The sequence below is a fragment of the Alosa alosa genome, chromosome 10 (genome assembly GCF_017589495.1).
Source record: "Alosa alosa isolate M-15738 ecotype Scorff River chromosome 10, AALO_Geno_1.1, whole genome shotgun sequence".
Taxonomy (NCBI): Eukaryota; Metazoa; Chordata; class Actinopteri; order Clupeiformes; family Clupeidae; genus Alosa; species Alosa alosa.
The window spans coordinates 27,508,027-27,527,887 of record NC_063198.1 but is presented as its reverse complement, the minus strand read 5'-3'; the positions used below and the strand labels follow the sequence as shown (position 1 = coordinate 27,527,887).

General features: G+C 45.8%; 1 protein-coding gene across 1 annotated transcript in view; it reads left to right on the top strand.

Moving 5' to 3' along the window:
* The window catches only part of dlgap4b (discs, large (Drosophila) homolog-associated protein 4b), a 146,479-nt gene that overhangs the window by 73,076 nt on the left and 53,542 nt on the right, over window positions 1-19,861 (top strand). The window contains 1 exon segment of the mRNA XM_048254322.1: window positions 16,034-16,077. The gene's annotated coding sequence lies outside the window, so the exon portion shown is untranslated.

Below are 19,861 nucleotides of genomic sequence, written 5' to 3'. Positions count from 1 at the left end.
AAATGTGTATATTTTGTCTTGCTGTTGCAATGTAACCTATCCGTCTGCCACTTCGGATCTTAGGCCAGCTCGTAGCGTAGGCTACTGAAACTGATTTGGAAATTGTTTGTAGCCTATGCGTAATAGCCTATTTTGCCTGTCCACGCCTTGTCGTTTTAAAGTTGGGATTTGAAATGTTCATGATGGTCAAAATGCACTATACTGGTTCCCTGTTGAATAGTACCCCATAAAACAAATTGGCTTTATTTTATCGCTTGTGTCATTACATGACTGTTTCATTGGCATAAGTATTTGCTTTTGAGGCATAAACTAAGCATTTTGAGCAAGGTATGCGTTTTTGCAGGTTATCCTCTATGCAGTGCAGTTTGCACTATTTGTTTTGATACTGTTCATCATAACGCACATTTACTGTTATGCAAATGTGCATTATGATTTGAGAAATGCACCAAAGTGACTGAGACTGAAACTGTAAAAGGTGAATATGCCCACCCCTTTTGTTGCGTTTAATCTTCCTGAACATTTATAAGTATAAGTATAAATACTCTTTTGATCCTGTGAGGGAAATTTGGTCTCTGCATTTATCCCAATCCGTAAATTAGTGAAACACACTCAGCACACAGTGAACAGTGAACACACACTAATCCCGGCGCAGTGAGCTGCCTGCAACAACAGCGGCACTCAGGGAGCAGTGAGGGGTTAGGTGCCTTGCTCAAGGGAACTTCAGCCGTGCCTACTGGTCGGGGTTCAAACCAGCAACCCTCCGGTTACAAGTCCGAAGCACTAACCAGTAGGCCACGGCTGCCCATTTTCTTGCTTTGGTAGAATTCCCTGATCATATTCCGCCTAAAGATACCCGGAAAAGTATTGCATTAAATGCAAAATTGCACAGCTCTCCAACATTCTACAGTATTTTGTTCTCTCTCCCTCTCTCCTTCTATCTCTCTCCATCCCTCTCTCTGTCTCACCATTTTTCTGTCCCTCTCTCCATCCCTCTTTATCTCTCTCTCTCTCTCTCTCTCTCTCTCTCTGGGGAATATAGGGCAGTAGAAATCCACAGGAGGCTGGGATTAGAGGGGTAATTCCCTTCATACGCCACTCTGAGGGCCATAGGTGCTCTCTCTCTCAGTTAATCCTGTCTCCGTTGTCCTCCATCAAGCCAAACTTCAGTCAGACATCATAATCAGGATGACCCTGTGCTCCGGGATGAGTTGCTGTTTTTCTAGACCTGCTGCGCACTGCACTGTGCGGTGCTGGATCACCCAAGGCTAAAAGCATTACTGTTGTCATGACAAGTGCTGCCATGTCAAATGTGTCTGTTTTGTGTTGTAATTTGTGTTCTTTGCTAGCTGTAGGTCACAATACAGGTGTTTTCTTTAGTCCTGAATTCCATACATGCTCAGCTGTGTTAAGCAAGGTCACAGGCTGAGGCTCTCATCGTGGTAAAGGAAATGACAATGGATGAACTATCTCCACTATAAAGTGCATTGCCATGGATGAAAAATCATAAAAGTTATATAGGTTGCTGGTATCATGGGCTGCAATGAAACGGTAGAATATTTGGGATCAATGTTTTCCGTGAACCAGGCGGACGTGCAGCCGCTTGCTTGTGCCGTACAGTGTTGGATGATGATGCAGGGTTGCAGGGATGTGTTTCATGCTGCTGTGCTACTGTACATCATATCATACGTCATGCCATGCTGTGGAGGCGTGACCACCTGCCAGTCCATTGGCCTGAATTTGATTTGTGAACCCGCTGTTGTGAGTCCATATTGCTTTTGATAAAAGCATCTGCTACATATCAGTTGCCTTGAATGCAAAAGCTGGCTTTGTGTTCCATATCTGTTTTGTCCTTTTTTTGCAATATGCTAATGAACAGGCTTTGAACAGTAATGACTATGGTATGCTCTGGTTATATCTGTTATGATGTTTGCCGTTGTGTTTCCATCTGCTTGTGATTCATAATTGGTGATTCACTGTCCCATGTCTTGGTGTAACCTGCCGTATAGCATACAGCTATACGCTTTATACTGCGTACTGTATCAATCTCCGAGGCCCACTGCTCGGGACAAGGTTGAAAGCAGCTGATGACTCCTCTTCTCCTCCGTAATTATTCCACTTTGTCACTGTTCCTGAGAGCCCCTCTCGAGATGGCTGAGTCTGTTTGGGAGGCAGACAGGCAGGGAGAGTGCTGTGTTCGGGCTTGAAGTCTTTGAAGTCTGCCTTTTTTTTTAAGGTCATTTGCGTCTCTCGCCATCCACATGAGAGGAGAGCTCTAATCCTGCTGATTAATGACATCATAAACCCGAGACGGGTGGGGTATAGGGAGTGGGGGGCAGAGACACAGTTCCACAGCCACAAACAGCAGGCAATCAATCTGATTAAAGTCTTCCAACAACAAGAGTTATAGGAGCACGAGTGGTTCATCAACAGCAGCCTGGTGCCCAGCGTGGACTGGCATTGCATTATGTATATAGGTCTGTGCTTGCTGTAGTTTTCGGCCATTTTTCTCAGCAGCTGTCCCCAAGGTATTTTCATAAATCGTTTGTGAGGAGGAAAATACACCAACTGTACCAAAAGCGGTAGCTTTGGGTAGGGTATAGAGTATGCAGAGTCTGTAGGGTATAGAGTATGCAGAGTCTGTAGGGTATAGGAGTCTGTAGGTTATAGAGTATGCAGAGTCTGTAGGGTATAGAGTATGCAGAGTCTGTAGGGTATAGGAGTCTGTAGGGTATAGAGTATGCAGAGTCTGTAGGGTATAGAGTCTGTAGGGTATAGAGTATGCAGAGTCTGTAGGGTATAGAGTATGCAGAGTCTGTAGGGTATAGAGTCTGTAGGGTATAGAGTATGCAGAGTCTGTAGGGTATAGAGTCTGTAGGGTATAGAGTATGCAGAGTCTGTAGGGTATAGAGTATGCAGAGTCTGTAGGGTATAGAGTCTGTAGGGTATAGAGTATGCAGAGTCTGTAGGGTATAGAGTATGCAGAGTCTGTAGGGTAGAGTCTGTAGGGTATAGAGTCTGTAGGGTATAGAGTAGATCATTTGTTTGTTTTTGAAGAATGAATATTTTTACTAGGAGCGTTGATGGAGACAAACAGGCTGAGTCTGCGAGTCTGCTTGTGTGTGTGTGTATGTGTGTATGTGTGTGTATGTCTGAGCACGTGATCCAAACACCTGCAGACACACAGTCCCCTGCCCCCAGTGAAACCCCTCTTTATTGGTGTGAATATAAACGGCAGCTGGTGTGGACAGTACTCCAGGAGTGGGCAGATGTCTGCGGCTGAATAACACAAACACAAATCCCAGTGTTCACTACGAAGCATCTCTCTCTCGCATGCATACACATAGACAAACTGAGACAAATGGACATACCAGCAGCCATATAGAGGGAGAAACAGAGAGGAGGAGGAATACATAGATGACTGATTGCTGAAATCAAAAATAGAGAAGACAATGATAATATACGATTTTAAAAGTATGCTACATTGTTGTGTAATACTGTACACATGAAGTGCATGTTAAGTGACACACATAGCACGTTACTAAACAGGTATACTTATTTGTTTAGTCTCCGAGTGAAGACTGAAACAAGTGCTTTGTGCTCTTGTTGATGCATTGGCTTCACAGGGTCGTAAGAGACGAGTTTAGATGGAGCACATCCATCTTCTTTTTCCCGTGTCCCATTCTCCCTTGTTGTGTCATTGTCAACCATCCATCTTCTAAGGCAGAGGAATTAGAGCTGTCTTGTCTGCACTCCAAATGTTTTTGTGTGTGATTGTCCCCCCACCCCAGTGTTGTTAGCATTTGCATCAGTGTAGAAAGGCCATTTTACTACTCGTGAATCACTCGTATACCGGTGTTGTTTGTATTTGGCTACTGAGGAGATTGATGTCCTAAGTGGGATGCTAATACTGTCCTTGGTGGGTGGGAAATCAGTTTACTTCATGTATCCAGACCATAGACTGTTCTATGATCCAGACAGTGTTATGCTAATAGAAGGATGAAATATTGCATGGATAGTCATTACCATAATAACAGGGTTTGCATTGTCTGTATGGGACAGCCAAATAGAAAAGTCACATATGAAACTATAAATGCACAACTCCCGTAATTCAAAGTGAATGTTCTGAATGTTCATGTCCCTTACATGCAGCTGTTTTAATGTTGTACATACTCCAAAAGCCTGCAGTGTTCCTTCTGCTAATGCATTACTGTAGCGGAAACCATTATAATTGTTACAAATGCGGCTAGTTCATGTAACTGAGATTACCCACAATGATAATTGAAAATTAGCAGACACGCTGTGTTTTGTTTGATTGTGTTCCTATGGAGATTGTGTTCCTATGGAGATGGAAGGGAGCAAAGGCCCCTGGGATTTGGAGTTAGAATGGCAGCCAATCAGGTCTAGGTGTGTGCTCTGAGAAGGGCCACTGCCAGAGAGTCCTCTGGGCTCACATGATGAATGGACTCAATGCTAATGTGGCATCTTAGTGCCCTGAGGGGACTGCTGAACTATGCTAATTCTATAAGCGCTGCTCCTCAGGGCAACTGGGTCTGCTGGTCAACACAATCTTCCACTCAGTGGGCAACAACACACGAGAGCTCTTGTTGTCCTTTGGTTTGTTGTTCTGTTGGTTTTGCTTTGTATGAACAATGCTCTGAAATTCATCAGGATCTCAAAACATGAAAGTCGAATTTGTCATTGGTTTTGTTTAGAGATGGATTTAATTTAGCATGATAATTTAGCGAGATAAGCATGTTTTCGTGTAGTTACATTTCAACATCCCAAATGTAAGTAATAAGCCCCAAGTGCCCATAGGTTCCAGTGATTGTAGCAGCAAAGCAAAGCAAAGAAGTACAACATGAAGTGGAGTAATGTAGAATCAAATGCAGTCAATGTGAACGGTTACGGTTACGGTGGGTTTTGCAATGGCACGATGCGATTCAGCCTACCATAATCAAGGACCGGAACTATTTGTTTTAGAAAGTTCCATTTCAGTGGCAACCCTTCCTCCAGCTTCCATGCACTGTATGTCTGCGGAACTGAAGCGTTCTATTCGCGTAGCGTCTGCTGCAACAATTAGCTTCCATTATAATCAATGGAAGTAGCTACACCAGACATGACAGTGGGGTGTACGTTCGAAAAAAATAGACCATTCATCTAAAATGGATTTTACGCGTCGCGAACGGAACGCTTCAGTTACGCGCCTGGTGTAGCTCATACCTAAGATGGAATTCTAACACCCCTGGTGAACTTTGTTTTGATACATCTTGCCCATTTGACCATGTCAATCCACAGTCTTTGCCGTTGTCCTTAAACTGCCCTCAGCTATAACCTATATATACCCTACTCTTCTGAATCGGAGATATCAGCGAGATATCACTTTCATATCTCAACAACAGAAAGAGCTTAATCCCTTTAAAAAGCCTCAAAACAAACAAATCAACATCCTTATTCCATCTCATCCTCTCTCTGCAGTCGGGGCCATTGGGTTGCAGGGAGCAGATGCTGTTTCTTTCCTTTCTCTGATTTGATCCCATCTATCCCTCTCTCTCTATCTCTCTCCTCTCTCTCTCTCTCTCTCTCTCTCTCTCTGGTGTGTGTGTGTGTGTGTGTGTGTGTGTGTGTGTGCATCTGTTTGCATCTGTTTGTGCATCTGTGTGTGTGCATGTGTGTGTGTGTGTGCGTCTTTTCCCCTTGCTGACTTGTATTGGATTTGCCAAGCTTAGTCACTGTAATCTGGACCAGTGAATGGCTGATCAGTCTGTGCTTTGACTGTATGTGCTGGAGCAAATTACAGCCCGGAGGAGCTTTTTTATGCTTCTGCTTTATCTCTTCATCTCTCTCTGTTCATCACTGTTTCCTACGGGAGAAAAACATACTGATGCGCTTTAATCAGTGCATGATAGCAGCGATACAATGAACGATGATGCACTGCATAAAGAGAGAGAGAGAGAGAGAGAGAGAGAGGGGGAGAGAGAGGGAGGGAGGGAGAGGGGGAGAGAGAGGAGAGAGAGAGAGAGAGAGGGAGGGAGGGAGAGGGAGAGAGAGAGAGAAAGACCAATTAATGTTGATTGGCCAGCTGTGCACGCTCCCTACTCCCCCATTATTGCTGACTGCTTGATTGCATCAAACCAAGAAACCATGATCTCCTGCTCCATGTGAATGGGCCGCCTGAGCAGGTGATGGGCAGTCTGCTCCAGTTACGTATGTTACGCTGTGATAGCCATGACAGGTCAGCACTCTCTTTCCGTCAGAGATGGTTTCAGTCAGGTTTCATCGGTCGCATGCCTTTGAGTTGTGACATGACTGTGTGTGTGTGTGTGTGTGTGTGTATGTGTGTGTGTGCTTATATGTGAAGCATTCAATGCTATCTGCTGAGGTAGAGAGGTAAAAAGTAATGATCACACACACACACACACAGGGTGGCTGACCGAATTCCTCAGGTTCTCTTGAGGTTCCGTGCAGCATGTGTCGGCCTCCTGGTGCTCTCGGCCGCAGCCTTGAGGTTCTTTCCTGTGTGCAGAAGAGGTGTGTGACCTTCTGTTATGTTCCTCCATACAAATCTGCAGCAGATGTTCCTGGCTTTCCAGGCTCAGTTCTGGGGATGTCGGTAAGGGGTCAGCAGCACAGGTCAGCGGAGCATTATGTAGCCTGATGTGACGGCCTGTATTAAGTCCAGGGGCACGTCAGGGCAAGACTGCATTATGCCAGTGTGGCTACAGGATATTGGCCGTCTAATCCATCCTAAAGATGGTGTTGTGGGGCTGTTTGTTCCTGTCTTATGCTCTACTTCAGTGGATTCTCCCTTAGGAATGTTGGCAATGGTGTTGGTAGTTACTCTCACATAGATTCATTGTGCCAACTTCTGCTCTAATGCACAATGCAGTAACCTGTAAATGAACCTTAGATGAGTTTTGCTTTGGGCAGTTTGTTCTGGCCTTACGTTCTTGCTGATCCTTCCGTAGGAATGTTGTCAATGGTGTTGGTAGGCTATAGCGACTCTCACATCGATCTTTTTGTTCCAACCTCTGCTTTAATCAACAGTGCTTTTGTTTGGACAGATGTGTGGTGTTGGCAGCAGTGGCACTGTTTGGGCGTGTCCCTAGATGTCCTACGGTCACTCTTACAGAAGAGTAGCCTGGTGTTGTACCACTAATTACAGTGGATTGCAGTGCAACAAAGGCCGAAAATCTGCATGCTGTAACCTTGTTAAGTTGACTGTTTTACACTGTACTCAATCTCAGTTTTACAGTGCAATTTCAGGCTCTCTATTATTATATTAAGTGCTATTGCTTACACAATGGCTCCAGCCAGCTATTCACAAGGACTACGGTTGTCTGTTTGAGTTATGCTGATAAATAGTCTGGAGGTCCCTTGAGAGGAGTGTTAACACATTAATGTTCAGCAGCAGCCGTTCTCATTGTAGCTTTCCCTTACCATCTCATTTTTCACCTGTACAAAGTGTTTATTCTGTCTCCCCAGATGGCAATAGAAGGCAATAGAACGTCTCTTTCTCTCTCTCTTTTGTTCTCTTTCTTTCTTTCTCTCTCTCTCTTTCTCTTTCTCTCTCTCTTTCTCTCTCTCTCTCTCTCTCTCTCTTACATTCTATTGGCCAGTTGTTTGGAGTGTTTTTGATTAAGAATACCTCCATGCCTGGCATAGGCCTGCTGCTCTCCCCCCTGTGTCACTTCTATGTTTGTGCTGTTAGTGACACCACCAGCGGGCCAAGTGGCTCTGGTAGTATTTACAGATACAGCGCCCAGATGGTGAAACACCAGGTAAAGAGGCGTGTCCTCTCCCATGACTGAGCCTGCGGTCGCCACCCCAGCTGCACCTGGCTGTGCTGAGTTGGACACATCAGCATCCCCCAGCGCAGTGCCCCCAGACAGCTTTCTCTCTAACGTGGTTAGGGAGGGGAAGACAAACCACCAATGCTATTGAGTTATTTGTTTGTTTATTTATTTGATTTGATTTAATAGGGACGGCAGTCACGGCACTCATTCATCAACAAATAGAAGTCCTGTAAATGAGCCGTCTGTTAGCAGCGAGTTTGCAGTCTGGGCTAACTGTCCAGTTAAATATGAAGAAGAAGCAGGGTGAGTGGACAGTTTGTTTCTCTAACATGTTTAAGAAGAGGAAGACAAACCAGTAGCGGTCTCCTCCCCATACCGGTCCATGGCTTGTCCTGACCTATTCGATATAGACTGCTTGTGAGAGGGAAATATGGCAGCTGGGCTACGAAGTGATCAAGTGATCCTCTAAATGTCACAAAAGGTCAAAAGGTTTGTCTCGACTGGTTTTCGCGTGACAGAATGGCAGAGTGTTAGTGATTATACCACGTCATGACTCTGCCATTACCATCATTTAGAGTAAGTATCATTTTCAGTGATGTTATTGCTCTATTTAGAAGATGCCATATGACAGCAGCAATAATGACTAATTCTGAATCATCCAGACTGATTGTTTATTGTTTTAAAATATTGTGCATGCAGTTCTGAAGAGGTACAGTAATATTCCTTTGCAAAAAGGGCATTGCTATTCTGAAGTAAAGTTTATGTTACTTGAAAGTTTGTGTGTCTAAAGCCACTATGAAATCGGTTTTAAAAGGTCACTCTGAAATCTGTTTATAAATGACCAATACACTCTCTATAAAGTGCTTAGCAGAGCTTGGAAAAATTGCTCTAAGAGCATTTTCTTTCTTTCTCTGGGCCGGTTTCCACCATAAGTGGGTTAGCGGCAGGTAGCTTGTTAAAAGTTGGAGCCGGCGCTGGTGGGGAGACTTGCCAAACAAGGTTAGCAGCTCGCGCTGGAGCGCCTGGGCTAGCAGGAGGCGAGGCCTGGAGAGACAGCAGAGGCCCACGAGCACCTCTCTGTTGTGCCTCCAGCCCGCTTTATTCCCCCCACCGCTGGGCTGTCTCAGGCTCATTACGCCAGCAGACCGCAGCTCAGTTAGCCACCACTGCACTGGCTGGTCCTCTCCTGTTGCACAGGTGAGAGCAGAGTGCTCTGTGGGTACGGAATAACAGGCTCCGTCCTTAAACGGCAGAGCCAAATCGGACTGTTAGGAGAACAAAATGCTCTTTGTAAGTGGTGCCAGTAGCACCTGTTCAGTATGTCATGCGTGTGTTCTGCTCCTGTTCGCTGATTTGACCCAAAGCCTTTGTTTCAGTGTTCCCGGCCTCCTTCTGTGGGTCTGAAATGGATGTGCGCCCAACTTCCCTCACATGCAGCCAGAGTGTGTACTCACTTGCTTTCTCTTTTCTTATTTTTGGTCTTGAGTGTGTGTGTGTTTCTGGGAGCCAGTCTATTCTGGGTAGCGCAGGACATCTCGGCCTAAAAACGTCAGGCACACGCGCGCGAGAGACGGAGGGGGAGAGAGGGAGAGAGGGAGGGAGGAGAGAGAGAGAGAGAGAGAGAGAGAGAGAGAGAGAGAGAGAGAGGCAGGAGAGAGAACTTGTTTAGAGTTTGGATTGAGAGCCTTCCTCCTGTGTTCAGCTCTACCATCTGGTGCTCTCTCCCTCTCTTGAAGATGGGGAAGCTCAGTACTAATAGTCTTCTTCTCTTCATGCTCTCTCTCTCTCTCTCTCTCTCTCACTCTCTCTCATATCTTTTCCAACCCCACCTTATACACATGCACACACTTGTATAGGAACGTCACATATTACCAACCGTCACGTATGTCCAACCTCGTACGTGTATGTGTCACTTAATATTAATTTCTATACAAACCAAGACGGCGGATTTCTAAAGAAACACAAGCACCCACACCATAAGTTTATCTAAATTAGCTATGTACAAAAAATTACATTTTACCGTGACTCGAAGAGCTGTAAACAGTGTTGTAAGGCTGCGTGTACAAATCCGCTTGGAGCTCCAGTGGAATTTTGATTTGCCGACGAGAATTCTCTGGCTAACCGTTCATGTGCCTGAGAAAGGTTGGGAATAAGCACCCACCAGCCCAGCACTAACCTCCGAGCGTGGTAAATAAAATCAGATATTTCAGGCAGTAAAAGCCCCGGTAAGAACCAAACTAGATTTTGTTCAAATCTACACACCTATGGCTACTGAAAGATGTAAGGTTCATTTAGCAAATGTTATTTTGAAGTATTAAAAGAGTATTTCTCACGAGTTACATTCTTTTGCACGGTCTCGAGTGGATTTTCCAAAGGGGCCATTTAGTTGTGTCCCTGCAGGGTGTGCTATTGATTGCAGGAGTAAGCAGCTGCTACACAAAGGAAACAAATGGCCTTGTGGCCTGTGCTGGTGCTTTACAGTAAAAAGCCCTTCACCTGTCATCAGGTCCCAACCTGCAGGCACTGTGTGAACAAGGAACCACTTGACACTAGACTGGATATTGAAGATAGATAAATAAATATATAGATAGATCGATCGATATAGATAGATGGATGGATGGATGGATGGATAGATAGATAGATATAGTAGATAGATAGATAGATAGATAGATAGATAGATAGATAGATAGATGGATGGATGGATGGATGGATGGATGGATAGATAGATTAGATGAGATCAGTATTAGATAGAGATGAGGGGGTTCAGAAAATGACATGAGGTCAGTTTGATCTAGAGGTCTGCACTCCCGCGGTAGACCTCTAGTTTGATCCTATAGGTCACCGTTAGCACTGAGCCCGTTCATGGTATAGGACACCAGTGGTACCGCTACACTGAGCCCGTTCATGGTATAGGACACCAGTGGTACCGCTGCACTGAGCCCGTTCATGGTATAGGACACCAGTGGTACCACTGCACTGAGCCCGTTCATGGTATAGGACACCAGTGGTACCGCTGCACTGAGCCCGTTCATGGTATGGGACACCAATGATACCGTTGCACTATGGCTCTCCCCTTTGCTACATATTTTAGCGTTTTGATAAAACCTTTTCATAAAAATTTTACTTTTAATATGTTTTTAAAGGGAAATAGTGTGAGCCCCGCTACATTTTTAATCTTTTTAATAAAACCTTTTAATAAAAACTTTAAAGGGAAAGTAGAGTTATGAATTCTAATCCAAGTGCTTTTATATATGAATAAAAAACATCAATTGTGATGCACAGACAAACGTTCTTCTTGAACTGTCCTTTGGATTGACCTGTAATGCATACACATACATACTATATATGCAGACCTACATACTAACATGCATAATACACAGGCAGACAAGCGGAAGCTGAGGTCTGTTGGCTCTGAAAAGCTATAAAAAACGACCTCTCTGGAGCTCAGCCAGACGAAATGGGCAGATTTAAGCTAAACTGCACCATTAAAACCCACGGTGGGGCTGCCATTTTCAGCACTTGAGCAAACACCCTCCCTCCATCTTCGGCAGCACACGAGCCCACAGGTGCCATTCTGCCGTCTGCACCAGGCAAGCAAGACAAGATGCTGCGTGCTGAGCGCTCCCCCTGCTCCCATCCTCATCCAGACTCTTCATCACCTCCTCGGGGATCCTTATCTCTTCCTCTTCCTCCTTCAGTCCTTGGTCATCTCCTCTCTCTGCTGCTCGGTAAACAAGCTGCTCGTTTCTTGTCCGCACGTGTTCCTCAGTGGACAGGGGATAGTCCGCAGCATAGAGGCGGCTGAGTGGAGATGCCCCAGCGGTGATCCTGTGGATGCCAGTGGTCACTCTGAGAACTTATCCCAGGGTAAAATAGCAGTGAGAGCTCGGAGGCCGTGTGTGATAATGAAATTGAAAGCGTGCATGGGTGGAGGTGTGGGTGGGTGGGTGGTGGGGCTGGGGAGAAACACCTTGCTTGCCTTTCAGACAGCCAGGATGACACTCCACAGTTTCACTGGAGGCAGCTGTACAAGTGGCAGCATGTGCTCTGCTTATCACACACACACACACACACACACACACACACACACACACACACACACACACACACACACACACACACACACACACACACACACACGGGTGGAAGTTCATACACAAATACACACATACATGCATGCGTGCACACACACACAAACCCTTTCCCCCTTATTTAATACCCTGTTATCCAATACAGTGAGGCTAGTGAAATGGACCGGAGGAAAGCTCGACTTGCACAGCGTTACATAACCCACCGGCAGCAGCAGCAGCAGCAGCAGCAGGCCCTGCCTTGTCATGGCTGCTGTGTCATGGCGTGTCCACGGGGGCCATGCTGTGACTTCCTCCCTCCTCGTCCCGACGCCCCCATCCTCACCCCCCCCTCTCCTGTCATCCCCGCCCACGCCTTATTAATTACCCACACCAGCCAGCCTGCCTCCGTGCTTCCGGGGAAACCCACCACCTTATTTACCGCGACGGAGCTTTGATTGCCGTATAAAACTAGACAAATGAATGGAGGGCATCCAAGATAGAATCCAAGAAAAAAAGCTGATGTTTGTCGAATGCGTCAGCCCCGATGTGGACAGAGCCCTCGGGGATTTGAGAACAGCCGGAGGCCAGACGTGAGGGAGGGAGAGAGAGAGAGAGAGAGAGAGAGAGAGAGAGAAGGTTCTGTGAAAGAAAGATGCAGATGCGTCATGACAAGGCTTGCATGAAGCTTGGGCGGTACGGAGCAGAGTGGCAGATCATAGCAATTGGCAGTTATTAGAGGCGGCTATCAATTGCTGGCCCCTGCGAGAGCCGTGTTGATTGTAGAGGATTGAGCAGGCAACCGAGACATGGGGAGGCAGAGAGAGAGAGAGAGAGAGAGAGTCAGTACTGGGAGATAGAGAGAAAGAAAGAGAGAGAGAACCAGTACTGTTTGAACAAAGAGAGATGATGTGATAGGGGAAGCAAAAGAAGGCCTGACACAATCAGATAGGGCTTGATGGCACATATCCCTCTCCAAGAGGGCATTTATAGGGAGGAATACGTGTCTCTGATGATATCTACCCCTCCATTCTTGCTATTTCTCTCACTCTCTCTCTCTTCCTCTCCCTCTTTCATTCTGTCTCTGCACATGTCAGCTTGATATTGATCTTGGCCGTAAAAACACGGCACAGATGAGAGATGGATCTGTTTCTGTGTGTTGGGTTGTGTTGTGTTGTGTTGTTTTTTCTGGGGTCTACGTTCCAGTGAACACCCAACAGGTTTTCATTTTCCTCAAACCTTACTGGAATACAATTAAATCAGCTGTGGACGGATGCGTTCATTATTCATGTCCGCACTATAAAATCCTAATCGCAGAGAGAGAGAGAGAGAGAGAGAGAGAGAGAGTGGGGAGGTTGGGAAAAAGACGAGGCAGGATGCTCCTCTGTGCTCACTGGTCGGGCTTTCGCATGGTTTCCATTTCCTCCAGACCGCCACAGCGGCAGGGAGACAGACAGAAGACGTGGCGTAAGCCACAGGCCTCAGCTCCAGACTGGTAATTCAATTCCAGACCCCATAAACCACTATTCATCTTCGTCAGGTCTTGTGCAAGCGTACGTGTACTGGCGTGTGTGTGTGCGCATACACCTCTTCTTCGATTCCTCTAGTGCTCAGTCATGTTCATTTAAAACTCGATTAAATGCATCCGGACTCTCTCTCTCTCTCTCTCTCTCTCTGCAGCCTGGATTGACTTCCCCTTGGCGCTGATCATTGAAATAAATAAATTTCATATCGGCTTTTCGTTATTTTTTAGATTAATTTTTTGGTCATTATGGCCTCGTTATTATTTTTAAATCAATGTCCTAATTATGTCTGGGCTCAGAGGATAAGTGATGATTCACACTCCTGTTGGAGACCAACACTTCCTCTGCTGCACCTCCTCATGGGCACCATATTCGGCTATTCAAACTCACATCTGGCACATACATTTGGCCACCATCCTATCCTCTGCTTCTTAATTCAAAGGTCTGTTTCCAACAAGCATGAATCTTCATCAGAGCTAAAGCTGTGGAATTACACAAAGCCTTTCTGTGAAAGGTTGGATGGAGCATAGGTCACAGTCATAAAGCTCCTTTCTGAATGGCGAAATCAATTTCAATTGCCTATGTGCTTACACATTCCCCTCTTACTCCCATCTTTAACTCATGGTATAACGAAGACTATGAACACATTAGCTAACTACTGAAAAGACATTCAAACACCAACAATAGCAGTTGACACTAATAAAAAGCTTGCTATCATGTGTTTTGATGATATAGTTGGTGATGTCGTGCTGTAATTTGCTGTGATTTGTGAGGTGTTCCAACTCGAACCACAGAACTGTAGTCTGTATAGTCCAGGTGGCTAGTTGGAATGACTGCTATTCTATGTGTCTGTCATGACCATATATCATGAACATGGATTGTTCATAAGAGGGCACCAAGACTGCTACCCATACCTCAATACTGTCATTAGAACTAGGGTGTGTGAAACAGTATTAAGGTATGTCCATATCTTACGTTTCATATACTATCATGCATATTGACTGCGTGGCAGTGTGTGTGTGTGCGTGTGTACATGTGTGTGTGGCCAACCCATAGGAGCATAAAAAGGTTGTCCCTGCGGTCTTAAAGGGTAAACCTTTCTGTGTAGACAGAAGATGCGTAGCAGAGTGCTCGCTCCATCATCAAAAATTCATTGGAGACACTAACAAGTCCCCCTCAGGTGTGAACAAGGCCTGAAATGGCCGCCTCATGTTCCTCAGATCGACCTGCAACTTTTCTACAACAACTGTGCTTAACTGTATCTCAGAATTAGTATTACCATTATTGTTCTCACCTCCACTGCATAGTAGCAAGTGGAGATGCCAAATGTACACACACACACACACACACATACACACACACACACACACACACACACACACACACTAAAATGTATACACACATGCAGACACACAGAGGCACTGTGGTGGAAGCTTTGATGAGCACACACATGCCCACACATGCACACACATGCCCAGCTGTTTGAGGAGGCTGTTAAATATGTATGAATCCGAGAGTATCGTCTCCTTATTCAAATATTTAGTGCTGAGGCTTCTTTTTTGGTCATCTCAGACAGGCATGCTCATCTCAGAGGAAACTGGGCCACTGGTAGCCACTGGTTTGGCTTTAAGTCATTAAAACCACACAGTGTAGGTTAAGAATTATACTGAGTGATGATTCTTCTGGTTCAACTACTACACCACACACATGTGCCAGGTCATGTGAATAATTGGCATGGCTCTCTCTGGAAATGGAATTCTGCTGGAGGACAACATTGTCTCAGTGTAGATATTCAAAGGAGCTATTTGTAATTCTGTTGGATTTGAGTTGTCTTGAACGCATCCATACGGCACTCATTTCATTGACTTGCATTTGTCATACGAGATACAAAGTTGTATTACAAGAGAGGGGGCAGAGGTGGTGCCGAGGTGGCGCTAGCTGGTTTGCAAGGTAACCTTAGTGGATGTCTCGGCAACAAATTAAAGTGGTTGTGTCGTAACCACTTGGTTCAGGATGAAAGCAACATGAAGGGGAGACAACACCAAAGGATATGTGTAGACAACTGCCATATTGGCGTTACAAACTAACCCCATGCATTTCTATGGAGGATTTTTGGAGTCCTGTGTCTCCTTATTTAGAAAGTCCCTGGTTTTAGCCACTCTCCAATTAGGCCAATTAGTGCACCTGGCCAGAACTCAACAGCTCCACCTGCAGGCCAAAAGAGGGAAGCAGGCCAAGAGGGAAAGAAAAAAGCAAGACAAACAATGCAAGGCCAGCCAGGGAGAAAGAGGTGGACCCGGCACGACAGAGCTGGGCCATCACAGTTGTTTCTGTTGCTAGGGTTAGTTTTGGTCTAAAACTAACTAGCTAACTACCCAAAATAGGAGGCAAAACCCGCCAACAGCTCCACTGACACTGAAAAAAGCTTGCTAACATGCTAACTGCAGTCTTTTGATGATATAGTTGGCACTGCCATGCTGTGAAAGCTGTATTCCAACCGAGAACACAGAACTACATAGTCCCTCACATGACTGACATCAGAATTGATTTGAAGACTGTACCAAATTTAGCATACCTATAAAAGGCTAATCATGCTATACTGCAAATGAAGTAAGCCTTTTTATTAAGTCGGCTGTATCTCTTTTTGCAGGAGACTCCAGCATCGCTGCAGATCCCGAAGCATGAGCAACAAATGTAAGTAGTTTGTATGCTTGGTTCAATCTTCCGTCTAATTGTAGTTGTAGTAGTGTAGTGTGTGTGTGTGTGTGTGTGTGTGTGTGTGTGTGTGTGTGTGTGTGTGTGTGTGTGTGTGTGTGTGTGTGTGTGTGTGTGTGTGTGTGTGTGTGTGTGTGTGTGTGTGGTGGCGGGATAATGGTTCAGACACGCGGGTTCAAACCTCTTTTACCTTTCAACAGTGGATGGATTGGGTAAAAAGCAGCTATTTCCTATTGTCAAGCCCTCTCCATCAGCTCCCTTTCAACTCTCTCTCTCCCTTGTTCCCTCTGCTCTACTTGTTCCCTCTTCCTCTCAGGATTGTGTTCTCCTATATTTCTCTCCCTCTCTCTCTCTCTCTCTCTCTCTCTCTCTCTCTCTCTCTCTCTCTCTCTCTCTCTCTCTCTCTCTCTCTCTCTCTCTCTGCTGCCAGGCACTCAGATCTGTTGTTGGTGCTGTATCCTTGGGTAACCCCCATGGCCCTAAAACACTCTTTATTTCCAGCCTTCTTCCTACTCCAGCACCCCACTCTCTCCTCTATCCAGCGCCCCAGATGTACTAACGCTTTTGCGCCCACTTCAGGTGTATTTGTTTCGCAACGTGCGTGTAAAATCAATGCAAGTTATGTACAAACAGGCCGCAATGATGTAAAAGCGCAAACTGCCTGACGTGGGAGCTGAAAGTGGCAGATTGCGTTGTTCATGTCATGCATATGCATTCATGGGAGGATCCAGGGGAAAGTGGGAGTTTAGCGTAAAAAGATGGGAGGGGAAGAGTAAAGAGCGTCTAATTATGTATTCTGCGGTATGTACAAAGACTGCTCCTGAAAGCGTATGTCTATTCTGCACCTAAATACTTCCGCCTTGTAAAAGCAGGTGTTAATCCAAATTGCAGTTCAATGCGTCAATAAGAGAACCTTTCAAAGACAACAGAATCGCTATTCAGAGCACCAGTTTTGTAAGTCTTTGTACTATCAAAAGCAACATTAACTTTCGTTGGCCTTTCGAATGTCTTTCACTTTCACGTCATTCACTTAAACTTTCCTACTTGCTAGATTTGACCAATCTTCCATAGCCTACGTGCACAAGTAGTTTGAGTAGAACTACTGATCTTTATTATCTCCCTGCTTGTTGGCATCTTATCATGTATGGTATTATTTCATGATCGCTAAATCGCTGGCATTCAGTTGTGGACGTTCGTAAATTGCGTTTATGGGCAGAGAAAGGTGCAGTTTACACTAAGGATTGAACGATTGATGAATACGATGGAAACTTGGGTCTGACAGCTTTCGCAATCTGCGGTTTGTCCATGACGCTGATAACGCTACGTTCGCAAATGTAAGTACACCTGGCCCTCAGTCTCTCCAGCACCCCACTCTCTCCTGTCTCCAGCTCCCCAGTCCCTCCTCTCACCTCCTCCTGGCTGAAATGAAATCCGTCCACAGGCCAGTGGGTGGTAGCTGCAGAGAAGAGGATGGAGATTTAGCCAGTGCAGACACTAGACTACTGTGACAAAGGACAATGGATGCCCATACACACACATGCCCATACACACACACATGCACACACATGCACACACACACACACACACACACACACAACACAAATAGAGTGGTTGGCTGTGCCGTGCTCAGACAGCGTGTTCTAAGCAGCAGAGATGTAGATGCACTCGCGGTGTCAGAGAGGGCCTGACAGCTCGTCTTTTTCCCCCGACCGCGGGGCACCACATTCTGGCTGCGATGTTCAGCCAGGCCCCGCGCGGCAGCAGCACAGGGCTGGATGTCACTGCAGTCCAGAGATAAGAGGCTGCTCCATTTGCAGACGTACCTCCAAGGGGGGAGCGAAAGAGGGAGAGAGAGACAGAGAGAGAGTAGGAGGAGAGAGAGAGAGAGAGAGAGAGAGAGAGAGAGAGAGAGAGAGAGAGAGGAGGAGGATGACAGAGACACACAGGGAGAGGGGGAGAGTGTGTGTGGGGGAACAGAGGTGACATCACAGGGCTGATGTCATATGCTTATGTAGTTCTTGTTTTGTTTTTTTTTCCTCTTTTTTTCTTTCATCTCATTCATCCTCCACTTTTCTTTTCATTTTCTTTCATCTCATTCATCCTCCACTTTTCTTTTCATTTTCTTTTCATTTTGAGTTCTGACAATTTTGATATAAACAGCAGTAAACCTCACTGTGACAGAGCAATCACAACAGGCCACAAGGCAGCAAGTTCAAACCCATGTTAACCCACAGACACACACACACACATTTACGGACACCCACTTTATAGAGTGTGGCAAATACGATCATATGGATGACGACGGGGTGACTGGTGCCTGTTGCCGTGGTGACGGCTCATCCGGGGTTGACACGTTTGACGGGCGTCCATTTGAGTATTACTGACATCAGCATGGACTGAGCAGCTCAGCTGACCCACTTAAACAGCAGCTTTGTCCCTCAGTCTCACACAGTGGGCTGACCGTGGCACAAATAAACATGTAGGTACTTGCACACACACGCATCATACACACACACACACACACACACACACAAATGACACATGATGGCATCCACTACATAGCATATCCATCAGAGATATTGAACCTCTGCAAGGTCAGGCAGATTTGCTGTGACCTTGGCAATGAGGATTCATTGTCTATACTCTCTGTACTTCCCTCCAGCATGCAAGGGTTGCACGTGGCGCAGACTTGCGCTCTATCACTAATCATCAAGGGATGAAGGATGCCAATTCTACTTTGGATTTATCACATTTTATATGGATGCTCAAACATTTGCACACACACACACTAACACACGCACAGACGTGCACACACACACACACACACACACACACACACACACACACACACACACACACACACACACACACACACGAGTGCATGTACACCTACACAGGCACACAGACGCATGCATTCATACACAAAAATAACACCTTATCTTTTCATCAGTTCTGCTAAGTTGGTGTAATTTCAGCATTTGGTATTTGTTACTGGTTAGTGTCGGGTGCTGGCTATTATCTAAAGAGGTCAAAGCATTTCCCTGATGAGACCTGGAAATTGGCTCTATGCAAGTGTGCAATCTGTGCATGTGTGTGTATGTGTGTGTGTATGTGTGTGTGTGTGTGTGTGTGTGTGTGTGTGTGTGTGTGTGTGTGTGTGTGTGTGCAAGCACATGGAGAGAGAGAGGGAGAGAGAGAGGGAGAGAGATAGAGAGAAGGAATGCATGACTGACAGCGAGGGAGAGGAAAAGAGACAGAGACCGAGATAGAGCAAGGGAGATGCGCCACCAAAGAGAACACAGCTGTCACACAGAACACTCCGGCCGCGTTGCATTCTGGGACATCTTCCGAGGTCTCTTTTCTCCCCTCTATAAATACCCTCCAAGTGCTCAGAACAGTCTGCCGCACTCTTCCAAGAGGGAGCTCGCCGCTCGAAAGAGCAATCAGGTGCAAGAGCAGCACAGCCCAGCCCAGCACAGCACAGCCCTGCTGGAACACTCTTGGGCCCAGGTTGCCTTTTGCTCTATTCATATTGCATGAAATAACTCATCGCACACATTTAGAGAACATACAACGCACAAGCCTCTTTAGAATCCTACATTGTTGAAGATAATGCATCACACATGCAGAAGCATTGCATGACCTTTCTTTACATGTTTCGCTTGGAGGGCTGGCTCGTGAAAGAATATTTTTTTATTTATTTGATTTTTTTTTAATCCTCTGGCTCTGAGACATGGCCCGGGCCCTGTATGATGTAGCCTAC